The 12307-nt window shown below is 40.0% G+C and overlaps 1 protein-coding gene across 2 annotated transcripts in view; it reads left to right on the forward strand.

Annotated features, from left to right (window-relative positions):
* The window catches only part of stat5a (signal transducer and activator of transcription 5a), a 52989-nt gene that overhangs the window by 18374 nt on the left and 22308 nt on the right, over nucleotides 1-12307 (forward strand). The window contains exon 2 of one of the 2 annotated variants that reach the window (XM_046416406.1): nucleotides 11339-11402. The exons of the other annotated variant lie outside the window; for it this stretch is intronic. The gene's annotated coding sequence lies outside the window, so the exon portion shown is untranslated. The remainder of the gene's footprint in view (nucleotides 1-11338; nucleotides 11403-12307) is intronic. 2 annotated transcript variants of the gene reach the window in all.

Below are 12307 nucleotides of genomic sequence, written 5' to 3' on the forward strand. Positions count from 1 at the left end.
GCATTTCACTCTTTGTAGGGGCTTTACGAATTACACATTGACTTTGTCTTATTTGTGCAGGTGTAGTACTGGCTGCAAAAGTCATGCAACTCTTTTGTGAATTTGCCCCACAGTGTGCAAAATCTTGCACTGTGACATTCTTTACATGTCAGGCATTTGAATTTCTCTGTGCTAAAGCAAATTTGTCATATTCTGTGCATTCCATGTAGACAACCTTCATTCTGATATTCATGTAGCAAAGGATTTGTGCTTTCTGGCCACAATATAACTGTTCTGCTTTGTACCTTCTGTTCTGTATGAAGATTGTGCTGCACCTGAACAAACAATTCTTATTCATTTTTGCACTTGACAGTATTTCAGAACTGCACAGCTTCATTTTCACATATAGGCTGCAGTCGTTTCACCTCAAATACCCTGACTTGCTCTTAGAAGTCTGTCCAGATGGCTGGAGAGTGTGAGCCGGTGGAACAAAGCAGGTCATTGGCTGGTGGAGCTCTGGCAGGAAGGGGTTTAGGGCAGTGGGTTCAGAGGCTAGCCAGCCAGCTGAGCACAATGAGGTCAATCTGCCATGGACTCGACGAGTACATATAGTACAGCAATAGAGATCTCTGCCTCTGTGAAGTACTGATTGACACCACATGGTGTTTGTGTGTCTGGCTGTGTTGTGCTTTAATGAGTTTCATTCTAAAAATGAGACAGTGGACGTTTGAATAGTACAACCCAAGAATAATTACTATACTCACTATTGACTGCCTCTATATTTATAGAATAGGCTACAGTTTTCTACTGAACTACTGCAGCAAATGTGAGAGCTTAAGCTTCCAAAGCAGTTTGTATGAAAATATGAGTTTTCTAAATGAATAAGTACATGTGGATTTTCACTGCACTCACTGTAGAGAAGTCATATTGAAAATCTTAAACTGACAATAACAATAGAATGAAAAGACACTGCAATCTCTCTCTCTCTCTCTCTCTCTCTCTCTCGCTCCCTCTCTCTCTCTACCAGGCGAACTCCTTTAAATAGTCTGACGCTCTCAGAAGGTTGCTAAAGGCCACCATTGCCACTTGTCATCACTAATGAGGAAAGGCCTCCCTGTTACCAAAACAAGGTTCTGCAAATGTACTCCTGCACGAAGTTGCACAAAGACACCACTGCATGCTTGACTTGCTATCTCAGGCAGCCGTGTACTGCTGTATTTGCTTGTTGGTGCAAGGCAGGCCAGTGACACACATCGTTATTTTGGATAGTCTGACAGAGTCCTACAGGGTGCTGTCACCTGCAGTGCATTATGACTCCCTGATTGATCCCACTTCATGCTGACTGCTGCTCCATCATTCAGGTTGCAGGCTGCTCTGCTCCAGCCAGTCACACAGAAATAACAGATTGCTAAGGTCTGGTGTTCCATCAAGGAAGCAGGAGGAAAGCAGGAGCTGCTGTATTGGGTCCACTATGACTGAGATGGATAATGATTTTTAATGTTTTATTTTTGTTTTGTTTTTTTAAATTTAACCCGAGTATCTTGACTTTAGTTCTACTTTATTTTTATTTTCCAGCGTCATCCCCTCTGTGTGCTGTTTACAATCTCTTCCAAGGCTTGACTGGGGCTAAATTGCTAATGTCTTTTTGTGCTAATCCATTAACAGACCTGCCCATGAAAAGGCCTCTTGAATACCCTCTGACAGCCAGAGTTTAGAAAATTAATGAGCCCATGAAGTGAGACCTTATCAGCCTGTTACTCAGCGCTCTTCTGTCTGTGGGAAGAACACTCCTCTTAAAGTCTCAAATCAGTATTGGGCTACACACTCTTAAATATAATCAATGAAAGATAAAAACAAAATACAAACGAATACAAAGAGTTTTGGCTCCTTGGTGACTTTCTGTTAAGCGGAGACACAAATACACATTTCAAAAGTATGAAAAGAAAAGATATCTGTAACCTTTAGGATTATTTGTCTATTCCTGGAATTTTGTAGTTTACAGTGACATGCACATTCTTGTTTCTATTTCCTGTTACCATTTCTTGCAATATACAAGAAGGGCTCAACCTGTAACCAGCAGCTAACTAACTAAATCCATGGTAACATTATACATCTTGTTTACATCCCACCAAGATGTTGAAGGGTGGTGTGGGAGGGTGAGAGTTGATAGTGGGGGTGGGGTTCAGGAGGCATCAGACTTGGAAAAATTCCTGCTTTTTAAAGATGTTTGTGGTATATAACGAACTTGCTTGCTGATCTTCAGTTTTGTCTGTTGAGCCACTGGGGATCGACTGATTTATTTAACCAATTCCAATTATTAGTACTCGAGGAGACAAATATGGTGTGTATGGTGTGTAAAGTCCAGTTTACTCAAGTACTGTTCTTAAGCACAGTTTTGAGGTACTTTACTTGAGCATGTTAATTTCCTGTAAATTTATGCTTCCACTCCACTGCATTTTGGAGACAAATATTCTACCTGTTACTCTGCTACATTCACTTGATAACCTAAATTACTAGTTAACTTGTAGATTCAGATTAATAGGTTATCACTTGTGTCGTGTCAAGTGTGTGAGTGTTGTGGCATTGACCCCATTCAGTGATACTCACAGAGAGAGTATGAGGATAATCTAATCTATTTTAGATTGTTTATTAATTTCAGCCCCAATATTCAGGCAGACTGATAACTGGTCTGTCCCTGCCGCAGCAACAGCATATTTGTGTTGAGCGAGTGTCGCGTAAGGGAAAGGAAATATTGCAGAGTGCAGTACTTGTCCTGGACTCTGTTGAGACTTAAAGATGTTTAGGTGATGTCTGCTACAGCGTTGTTGTCGCCACAGTATCTACACAACACACCCCCACAGGCCAATGATCACCTTTGTGGAAGTGGTGACGTGTGTTCTTCTCCTTTTATTTGTAGTGGCTCATCATGGCAGCCAGCAGACAAAGAGTATCCTCGGGCCTCTGCTGCGACAGTGTGGGTAACTGGCTACCTGGGGGCATGTGTAGGCTTCTCTCTCCTCTTGACACAATTACATTTGGTCTGTCAGGCTGAATTGTGTCTCTGTGCGTTTGTGTGTCTGAGAGCACAATGCAAAAGGCATAATTTCAGCTCTGTAGTAAAGTGCTTCTGTTTGAACATGATAACAGCAGGCCGTCGGCTGTCTGTTTCGTTCCTGGCTCCAAGCATTCAGGGCATGTCTTAAGTGAAAGAATAATCATCCATATGAGCACACAGAGAGTACTGTATTGGAAAATATCTCTCTATTCACTCAAGCTTTACTTCTACAAATTTACTCCATCTGTAAATTTGACCATATTTAATGACCTTATAATGTACATATCAATTGTATATACTATCTGTAAAAAATATCCATAGCAACAACCTTATAATGTACATACATATAACAGTGTATATTACATTTCTGTACTAGTTTAATCTAATCTAATCTAACAGGGTCACAGGGTGACGCAATGACAGTTCACTCTTTTTTCATGAGCCTCCTGTGTTCATCTATAACCATGTTCAATCACTCACTCTTGCTGTTAAATTGTGTAACAGCTACTTACTTGTCTCAAGAATGAAAAACCTTAGGAGCTCCATAAAACTCCATTAGTCACAGTCAGATACACAAAAACATACCATTTACTTCAAAATGCTTCTAACTCTTTCTGACTGGGCCACATTTTGAAAAAAATACATGTGGTTTTCATCTCAGTCTTGGTCCATTTTGGCCTTCATGTCAGGCTCAAAAATTAACTCATCTTGCTAATGTGTGGATATGATGGTGACAGCCATATTTCGTTCTGGTCCTTGTTTAGCTCGTGGCATGGTGATACAACAACAGGAACTGACATTTGTGGCTGATAGGAAGAACCTGCAGGGCAGAGATGTTCAACTCACAATGTGATTTACCCATGAAACGTGTTCCCTTTTTAGTGTTAATTTAGTCTTGTGAGCCATATTTAATGAAGTCTTTTCCATACGTGAAACAATAGTTAATCCACGTGTCACCACCTGCGCATTCTGACACGTGCGTGTGCACGCACACACATACACAAGTGCATCACTGAGCTAATGAGTGATCTTCCTCATGTTGACAGCGTGATGGGATGTAGGCTGGAGCATAGCAACAGGACCTCAGGGCAGGTTGGACCGCACAAAGACCCTCTTGTAGTTATCTGTCCCTCCCTTTGAGCTCCTGGCACATTTGCTTGTCATGCGCTTCTCTGTGACAACAAGTGTCCCATGTCTTATATCATTCTTTGATTTTGTGTGTTCAACATGAATCAACAGTCACATTTTGTTCGACCTTCATCTGGCAATGGTTGCCAGTTTTATGTGTGTTCGATGCATATTTCCTTCCACTCTCTCATCCAACCTAATCGCCAGGCTTCATGTAAAGACTGCTGGAAAAAGTTGATGACTTGGCAAGATGTACTTTGGCCAGCTTGTAGTGTTTGCATGCGTGAGAGCTGTGAGACAGATCTGTGCTGGTGATGTAATGAGGATGTTTGACCTGGCTAGGATAACTTATTGCCTCCTGACAGCCGCTCTGCACTGCAGCACACTTCATGATTTGGTTGTTTCAAAAGCTCACATTTCCACCCTCAACCTGACCCCACCACCTTCCTCCACCTTTTCATAAACAGTCCATCTGTTGAAAGTATTCACAAACGCTGCTCTTTTGAAGGTTGCTGTTGGTTTGTGCCTGCATGTTTCACCAACCTCTGAAGGTGATTTTTATTTTTAAAAATATCCCTGAATGGCTCACAGTTGCTGCTGAAATTAGATGCACCCACGTTCTGGACATAACAGCAGATATAAGTTATGGGCTTAATTTTACACTCAGCGGTTTTACACTGAGATGTTATTTATAAATGCTGATGGCTCGTCGTGAGTGTGATAACGCATAGCTTGTGCCATGGAGCAGCTGTACTGTGGGTGAGATGGATGGAGGACAATGGAGGAGCATGGAAGCAGAGGAAACAGTGGAGGCAGTTGTTTATTTTAGATGCCCTTTATTTACCAGTCATCTACTAAGCTCGAGACCTGATCTTTAACATTGTGGACCAATCAGAATGCTTTGAAGGATCAGGCACCAAGTTAAAGATAAACAAGACAGAGATTAACAAACACTCATCAGCAACATAATGTATCTTCATACTGATTTTTCTTTTTTTGACCAGTCAGATCATACAGCTGTTACTGTTCTGTGTTTTGGTTAAAAAAAAACAACTTATCTTTTATCTTTTCATTCATATTAGGTTGTGTCTGCCAAAGCTACTTTAAGTTAAGGAAAGAAAGAATTTAAGTCAGCTAAAATGTTTGTTTGACATTTTCTCGCTCTCAGCAAAGAGAAGGCAAACCAAAGGCTCCAGTTCTCACAGCAGTAACAATACAAAGTTGTCTCATCATTTTATCATGTCATGTCATCTTCCAAACATTTTCACTTTACAAGATCCCAAAGCTCTGATATAGTAAAACTATAGCCTGTGAAGATGACACCAAATTCATATCAACTTATTTCAACCAGCATTTATATATTTTTTAAAATCTTGCCAGCACATGCTGCAGTTAATAAGCGAGTAAATGCAGTGAAAGTCTGAACTGAATTCAAGGCACAGTGGACTAAGCTTAGGATCATACTGCTAATTAACCTCCCGTGAGACTGTGTGTGAGTGTCCCTAAACAGAACTAGCTATACTCGATCAGTTCCCAAGCAGTTCGTGGAGTCAGAGAGCTGTAGGTGAGTGAAATTTGCTGATGAAAGCTGGGGGAACTGGATGATAAAATGATACTCTTTAAATCATGATGTACTGCAGTAATTGTTTGTCTGTGCAGTTAATAGTCCTGTTTCCAGTTGTTAAATCACAGTGACAACGACAGGAGGCAGCTTAATCGGTAGATAAGTTGTGAAACACCACATACTGTGCAATTTTATCACTTGACTGTCAACAGCAACTGGTCCTGACTAGAATAGACTCCAAGCTCCAATCAGGTGTAGTGTCTCAGTAAAAACTAATAATAACTGTTTTTATTACTAAATAATTGATGGCCAAAAACATGGTGTGCCCTGCGCCGTCCAAGTCAAATGTGGATGATTTAATATTGTGTTTACCAGACAGCTGTTGGTTTTAGTCCATGTCAGTACACTATTAAAATCAACGCGCACAGACTTTTCCATGTCTGCCAAATGAAATGGCGCTTCCAAACAGTATCACATACACAAGATGTTAAATAAAATGTGTATGTTTTAAATAAAACCCAGAAAAAATAAATAAACATGGACAATGAAGATATGAATGTGGGAGATTCTTGCATCAGTAGTGATATTTGCATCTGCTGTGAGGGAAATATTGGTAACAAAAAATCTTGTTGCAGCTTCCCACAAGCAATTAAATGCACCCATCCATATGATAATCAGTATTATCATATACATACAATGTTAATTAATGTTGGACAAAATGGACAAAAATATAGGTACAGAGCACTGTATAGGAAATTATGAGGCCTCTTTATTATTGAAATCAGGTGTCCTATGAGGCTGTTTGTCAGGGGTTGGTCTTGGCCCCTTAGTTTAATGCTTCAGCATGCTAAGATGTTTTGGACAATGCTATGTTTCCAACTTTTTGGCAACAGTTTGGGAAAGGCCCTTTTCTATTCCAGCATGACTGTGCCCCAGTACACAAAGCAAAGCTCCATAAAGACTTGGTTGGATGAGTTTGGTGTGGAAGAACTTGACTGGCCCACACAGAGTCCTGACCTCAACAACATCCAACACCTTTGGGATGAACTGGAACAGAGACTGTGAGCCAGGCCTTTTGGTCCAACATCAGTGTCTGAACTCACAAATGCTCTACTGCATGAACGGGCAGGAATTCCCACAGAAAGCTTTGTGGAAAGCCTTCCCAGAAGATTGGAAGCTGTTGTAGCTGCAAAGCTGTCTGTCTATTTAGAATGCAATGTTATTAAGTCCCTCTTGTCATAATGGTCAGGTGTCCCAATACCTTTGTCCATATAGTGCATGTAAATGTTGCAAAGCTGCATATGATTAAATGTGCTGATTGAGTCACTGCAATTTAATTGTTAACATTTCTGACAACAACTGAAATCATTTAATACTTGGATAAGCAAGAAAAACTGCATCAGCTTTTTTAAAAGACTGTGATGAACTTCAGTTAATCGGCAGCTAAGTGTGAACAATCTTACACGAACAAAACAACACTAGTCTACCACTTTTAAAACAATGAAATTAGCTGCAACATCATGTGCCGCATTGTTTGTGTGCGCCCTTTTGATTCCGGATTTCACAAGGCTTTGGTGTAAAAGAGGGTGGTAAGATCGCTTTGAATGGTGGGTGGCACTTCAGTTTCCTAACAGGAAGCGCTTACGTTAATGAATGACAGTTTTTCCTCAGAGGAAAGAGTGGGTGACACAAGTTTGCGTTTAATTTCACTTTGCACATGTCGGAGTCAGCCAAGTGAACATACCGGCATATTCTCAGACCTTGGGGAATTAAAAAAAAAAAAAATTAAAATTAAAAAACCTCACACCTGGGCTTTGAAACATGCTCTGCTGTGATTGGAACTCTGTGAGGTCAGTAAAGACTCTGACGATGATTGAGGGCCAGTACAAGAAGGACTGTAGTCTTATGCCTGTTGCCTGGGTGGCTAAAGTTATAATATAATGCACTCTGGCTCACTAGTGAAGAACATCGAGCATATCAGTCAGCGGAGGAGGATGTCTGCTACTTCGATTGTTTGGTCTTTGCTCACACAGACACACCAGAACCTCTCCCTGTTATGGAGGCTCATGATGTACTGGATACTTTGACTTGTTGGCAGAACAGTCCAAAGAGAGTTTGGCTGGAAAAAAAAAAAAAAGAAGTAGCTTGTTTTTATTTTGTTTTCCTATCATGGATATTTTGCTTTCATTTCCACTAAGAGCTGATTGACTCACTTAGGAAAGCTTTGAAGTTTGAAGTTTTCTGCAAGAACTGATGAGTATTACCAGATGCTCTGGCATTGTTACATGATGAATGTACTGTTTTGACAGACACCGTAAATCTGTCTCAGTCTACAAAAACTTGTCCAGGGTGGAATCAGACTTAGCAGCATAACTTGGCCTTTGAGGCAACACGTGTTGAATGACAATTTATTGCCCCCTCTGGTCATTAAAAACAGTTAAACAATTGTGAAAGACAAATGTTTGAGGCTTTCAAGAACAACAACAACAGCAATGAAGCCTCTTGACATGAATGCAGAGTCGCTTATTGTGGTCCTACGTTCTAAGAGAATTTATGGCATCATAGTTTGGTATAAATCCGATTGGCTTGACCTTTGACTGGCAGAATATAAAGGGTGAATAAAATGGCAAGCACCCTCATTTTACCATATATATATATCCTCTTCCCAGCACACTTATAACGGATAATCAGAAAGAGTAATGTTCAGCCTCTGTGGGCTGGTACAGAAAACCCTGTAAAGTTGGGTTAGGACAGGGTTTTGATTTGTTTGTTTTCAGCAGTTGCGTAATGCTAGCTGGAGCCGCTTCTCCTGATTTCTCATCCAGCCATTTTCAACTCATAAATATGCCATGATTCTGCACACTGGGTGAAAAAGAAAACCAGTGTACCGGGCTAGTTGTTCCTTACATCTCTGCCAATGTTTTGTGGAGTGACTGAGGGAGAAGAGGAGATTTTACTTTAACTTGATGTCGAACTGTATGCTGTTTGAGAGAGTAGAATGGAACAATGGAAGCTAAAATGGGTTTATTCACTTAACTGGCAATTCAAATGAGTGTCCGGTATTCCGCAGTGTTGAATTGGTTTAGCTGCATTGCATTCAGCATTGTGTGCTGTGTGTCTGAGAGAGGCAAGAAATATCAGCTGGCAGTGCAGCATTCAGTAAATTCAAATTGGACAACAAAAAATATGTGTGTGAGTGTTTGAACAGCTTTGGAGAAAGAGAAAATATTTTTCTCCCTCTTTTGGAAGAGAATGTCAGTAAAGATAAAAAGAGAACGACAACTGATGATCTTTGTATGTTCAGCCAAGGCAAAGGTCAAGTGTGTGTGTGTGTGTGTGTGTGTGTCTATCTTAAAAATTACCACATGATTGAAACAGTAGCCCTCTGATACAAAGCACTAAACATTATAAGCTTCACAAAATGCACTGTTTATTGCTGAGTTACTCTGTGTGATTGCACTTTGATTGCACTATGAATTTACCCATCCTTGTCCTGCGAGACAATGTAAAGGTGTGGAAGTTGTCCAGCTGAGATAATAACGTCCTTTGTGGAGCCTAGTTGAAGAGCTTCCCCTATCAAATAACATTAGTCTGTTTCCAGGAAATTGAGCCAACCATGCTTTGTAATTTCTGTTATGGGAAGAGAAACACATTAGTGTGCATTGAGATGAACTACAGTAAACATCTGTGATAACTGGAGTTATGACTGCTGGTATCAACACACATGACTTGGAGCATTATGATCTGTCCTAGAGCCCAGTAGCCACTCAAATGTTTGTTCTCTAATGGATCTTAAATCTGCTTGTTTAATTAAGTTAGAGTCATAACACCAGTGTTTTGGTTTGAGATGAGACACGAGTTGATGCTGGTCCCACTTGGTGGATTGATACACACTGTCGGCACAAATTGAAGACAACCTTTCAGATGAAATTGCTCATCAATTTCAACCGTAAAAGAACTTTTTGGTGAGTGGGAGTGAGGAGAGAGTTAAATTGAACAAAGAAGCAGGATCAAGTTGAGGAAGACAGATTCAGACAGTAAAATAACGATACTCATATATTTGTCTGGGGAATTCTGCCAGCATATGGCTTTCGGCTGTTCTGCCTCTTCAGGGTCCAGCCAGATATGATTCTCAATCATAAGCCCGACTTCAGAGCAGACATTTGTGGCTTTCTTAAAGGCTGTAGTTCAAAACTTAATGCTGCTGACACAAGACTTTCCATCCTTTTTATCAGGTTAAACACATCTGTATACTAAAAACAAGCATGTATAGTGAAGTTACAGCAAAGTGAATATTTGTTCATGACCATCAGGTGGGTCTGTATACTAAATACAGATGTGTTCTCTGTTGAACATTCCTAACACCTCACTGATGGATCAGTGTTTCTAAGATGAATACTGAGTCAGAGACAAAGACAAGGAATTGGCTTCACCACATATTAAAACTTGAGTCCTTTTTTATACATCTGGCAAGTTGCCACTGATTCTCTTGGTTGCGACAGCACTCACCAAGTTAAGTGCTGACAATCAAAATCAGTGTAACAAGAGATACCAACATATTTTTTCATTATTCCATGAATTTTTCCTGGTATCTACAGTGTGACTTGACCATTGGCAGTTCAATCAAAGATTGACCGTAACTGTGAATAGGCTTTTTAGGGTTTAGAAATGTCTCAGATAAGGCAGTTTGGGGGAAATAATGGGATATGACGGAAACTAACAAATGTGCTGGTTACAGCATCTTGGTTTTATTAATCTTTGCTTCAGCAATTAAACGTAATCTTCAATGAACTCTGAAAATAGTTATTATTATTATTATTATTATTATTATTATTATTATTATTTACTGAACTATTCTGAAGTTCATAATTTGGGAGAAGATCTGAGCTGTCTGGCACAAACAAAGTTTTTTCACCTCCCACACAGACACTCACGAGACAATTAGGGATTATTAGGGACACCCTCAGATGTACCACCATAAATAACGCGGCAGCTAATCTGGCCATGCTGCTGGCAGTGAGATCGTCAGACCTTTTCAATCGCCTGCTTGTGTTTACCTATTTTTAGTGTTGTCACTATGTGAGTGCTATGTTATCATATCCTATGCTATACTGTACTATATAATCATAACCAATAAAACCAGCAACCTGAGCTAAAAAAATGAAACTGAAGTTTTAATGTAATATTTTTTCTTTAATTTTGTATGAAGTTAAGAACTCTTGGTTTGTGCAGTTACATTTAAGGTAGCTTTCTGGCTGCATCTCTGACAGCTCTGTTTTTGCTGTGTGTCCAAATGTCTTTTTAATTGTAGCAGCTTCTAGATCAACACATAGCTTCACTTACAGAGCTTTGCAGTTAATTACAATTACATTATTATGTTGACATGTCCAAGACAGCCAGAATCAGCAAAATCTGTTCAGTGAACTTTCCCCTTCAGCCTCTGAAGCTTTTTGTTAATGCTCTGGTCCTTGTGAAAAAACGATAGCTTCCTCAGAAGCACCTAAGGTTGACTCACTTCCTCCTTTTGCTTTCTCTCTCTCTCTCTCTCTCTCTCTCTCTCTCTCTCTCTCTCTTTCTCACTCTCTCTCTGTTTCTCTGTCTGTCTCTCTCAGGTTTGTGGTGCTCCTCTTTAGAGTTTCCTGCTGTTACATGGTAACACAGAGCTGAAGGCAAGAGGTAAGGTGGATTTTCTTTTTTAAAAAACTTTGCAGTAAAGTTAGTGATAAAATGGTTTCACAGCATTTAGAGTTTCTCGTAAAGACCGGTCGCTGGTGCCAGAGTTGGTCTAGGTACCACAGCAACACTAGATCAATCCTGATAAAATACCGATAGAGTGCAGCAGCAATGAAGACACAGAGTGTTTATCTCGTCATCCAGATTGTATGTTTTTCCAAACTGATAATAAAATGTTCTATACGTAACATTTTTCTGAATGTCAGTCTCTGTTGTAGTTCATAACAGTTGATTAACTGCAAACAACATCTATGTATCTCACTGAATGTGTGTGTATGTATGTACATATTGAAGCTAACTCACATATCTGATATACTTCTTACAGTTTTCTACTTCAAGCAACATTCTAAAACAACTTGTCACATGTATAGCACCTTAGGGCTACTCTAAAGATATAGAACAAGTTACAGCAATACTCATGCAGCTCTTTTGTTCTGGAGCCTCTTGGACCTTTCTGTCCGGGTGATTAGCTTAAGACAGCTCCTGCTCACGAGAGTGGTCTTCATCAGGTCATTCTTGTTTCATCTCAGTGGTATTTTCCCTAACAGATGCAGGCTCATCAGGAACTAATGATGCATTACACTTGTACTTGTAAGTCATAACTTGGGATACAGAGTGACCTCACATCTGTTAAAAACCAAGTTGGATTCGTTCCATTTCCCACAACAAAAGACAACTCGATAAGTGAACTTGTTGTCCCCTGAGGTTGACCGAATAGACGAGTTGGTTTTATGATCGGGGGGCGTTCCATTTGTCACTTCTGGCTTCGAAAATCAATTGGAAAAATACTTACAGATACAAGTTGTACGCACTTTATATCCTCAAATTAAGCCCCTGTCTTCTCAGGA

The sequence above is a fragment of the Scatophagus argus genome, chromosome 16 (assembly GCF_020382885.2).
Source record: "Scatophagus argus isolate fScaArg1 chromosome 16, fScaArg1.pri, whole genome shotgun sequence".
In the NCBI taxonomy this organism is placed as follows: domain Eukaryota; kingdom Metazoa; phylum Chordata; class Actinopteri; family Scatophagidae; genus Scatophagus; species Scatophagus argus.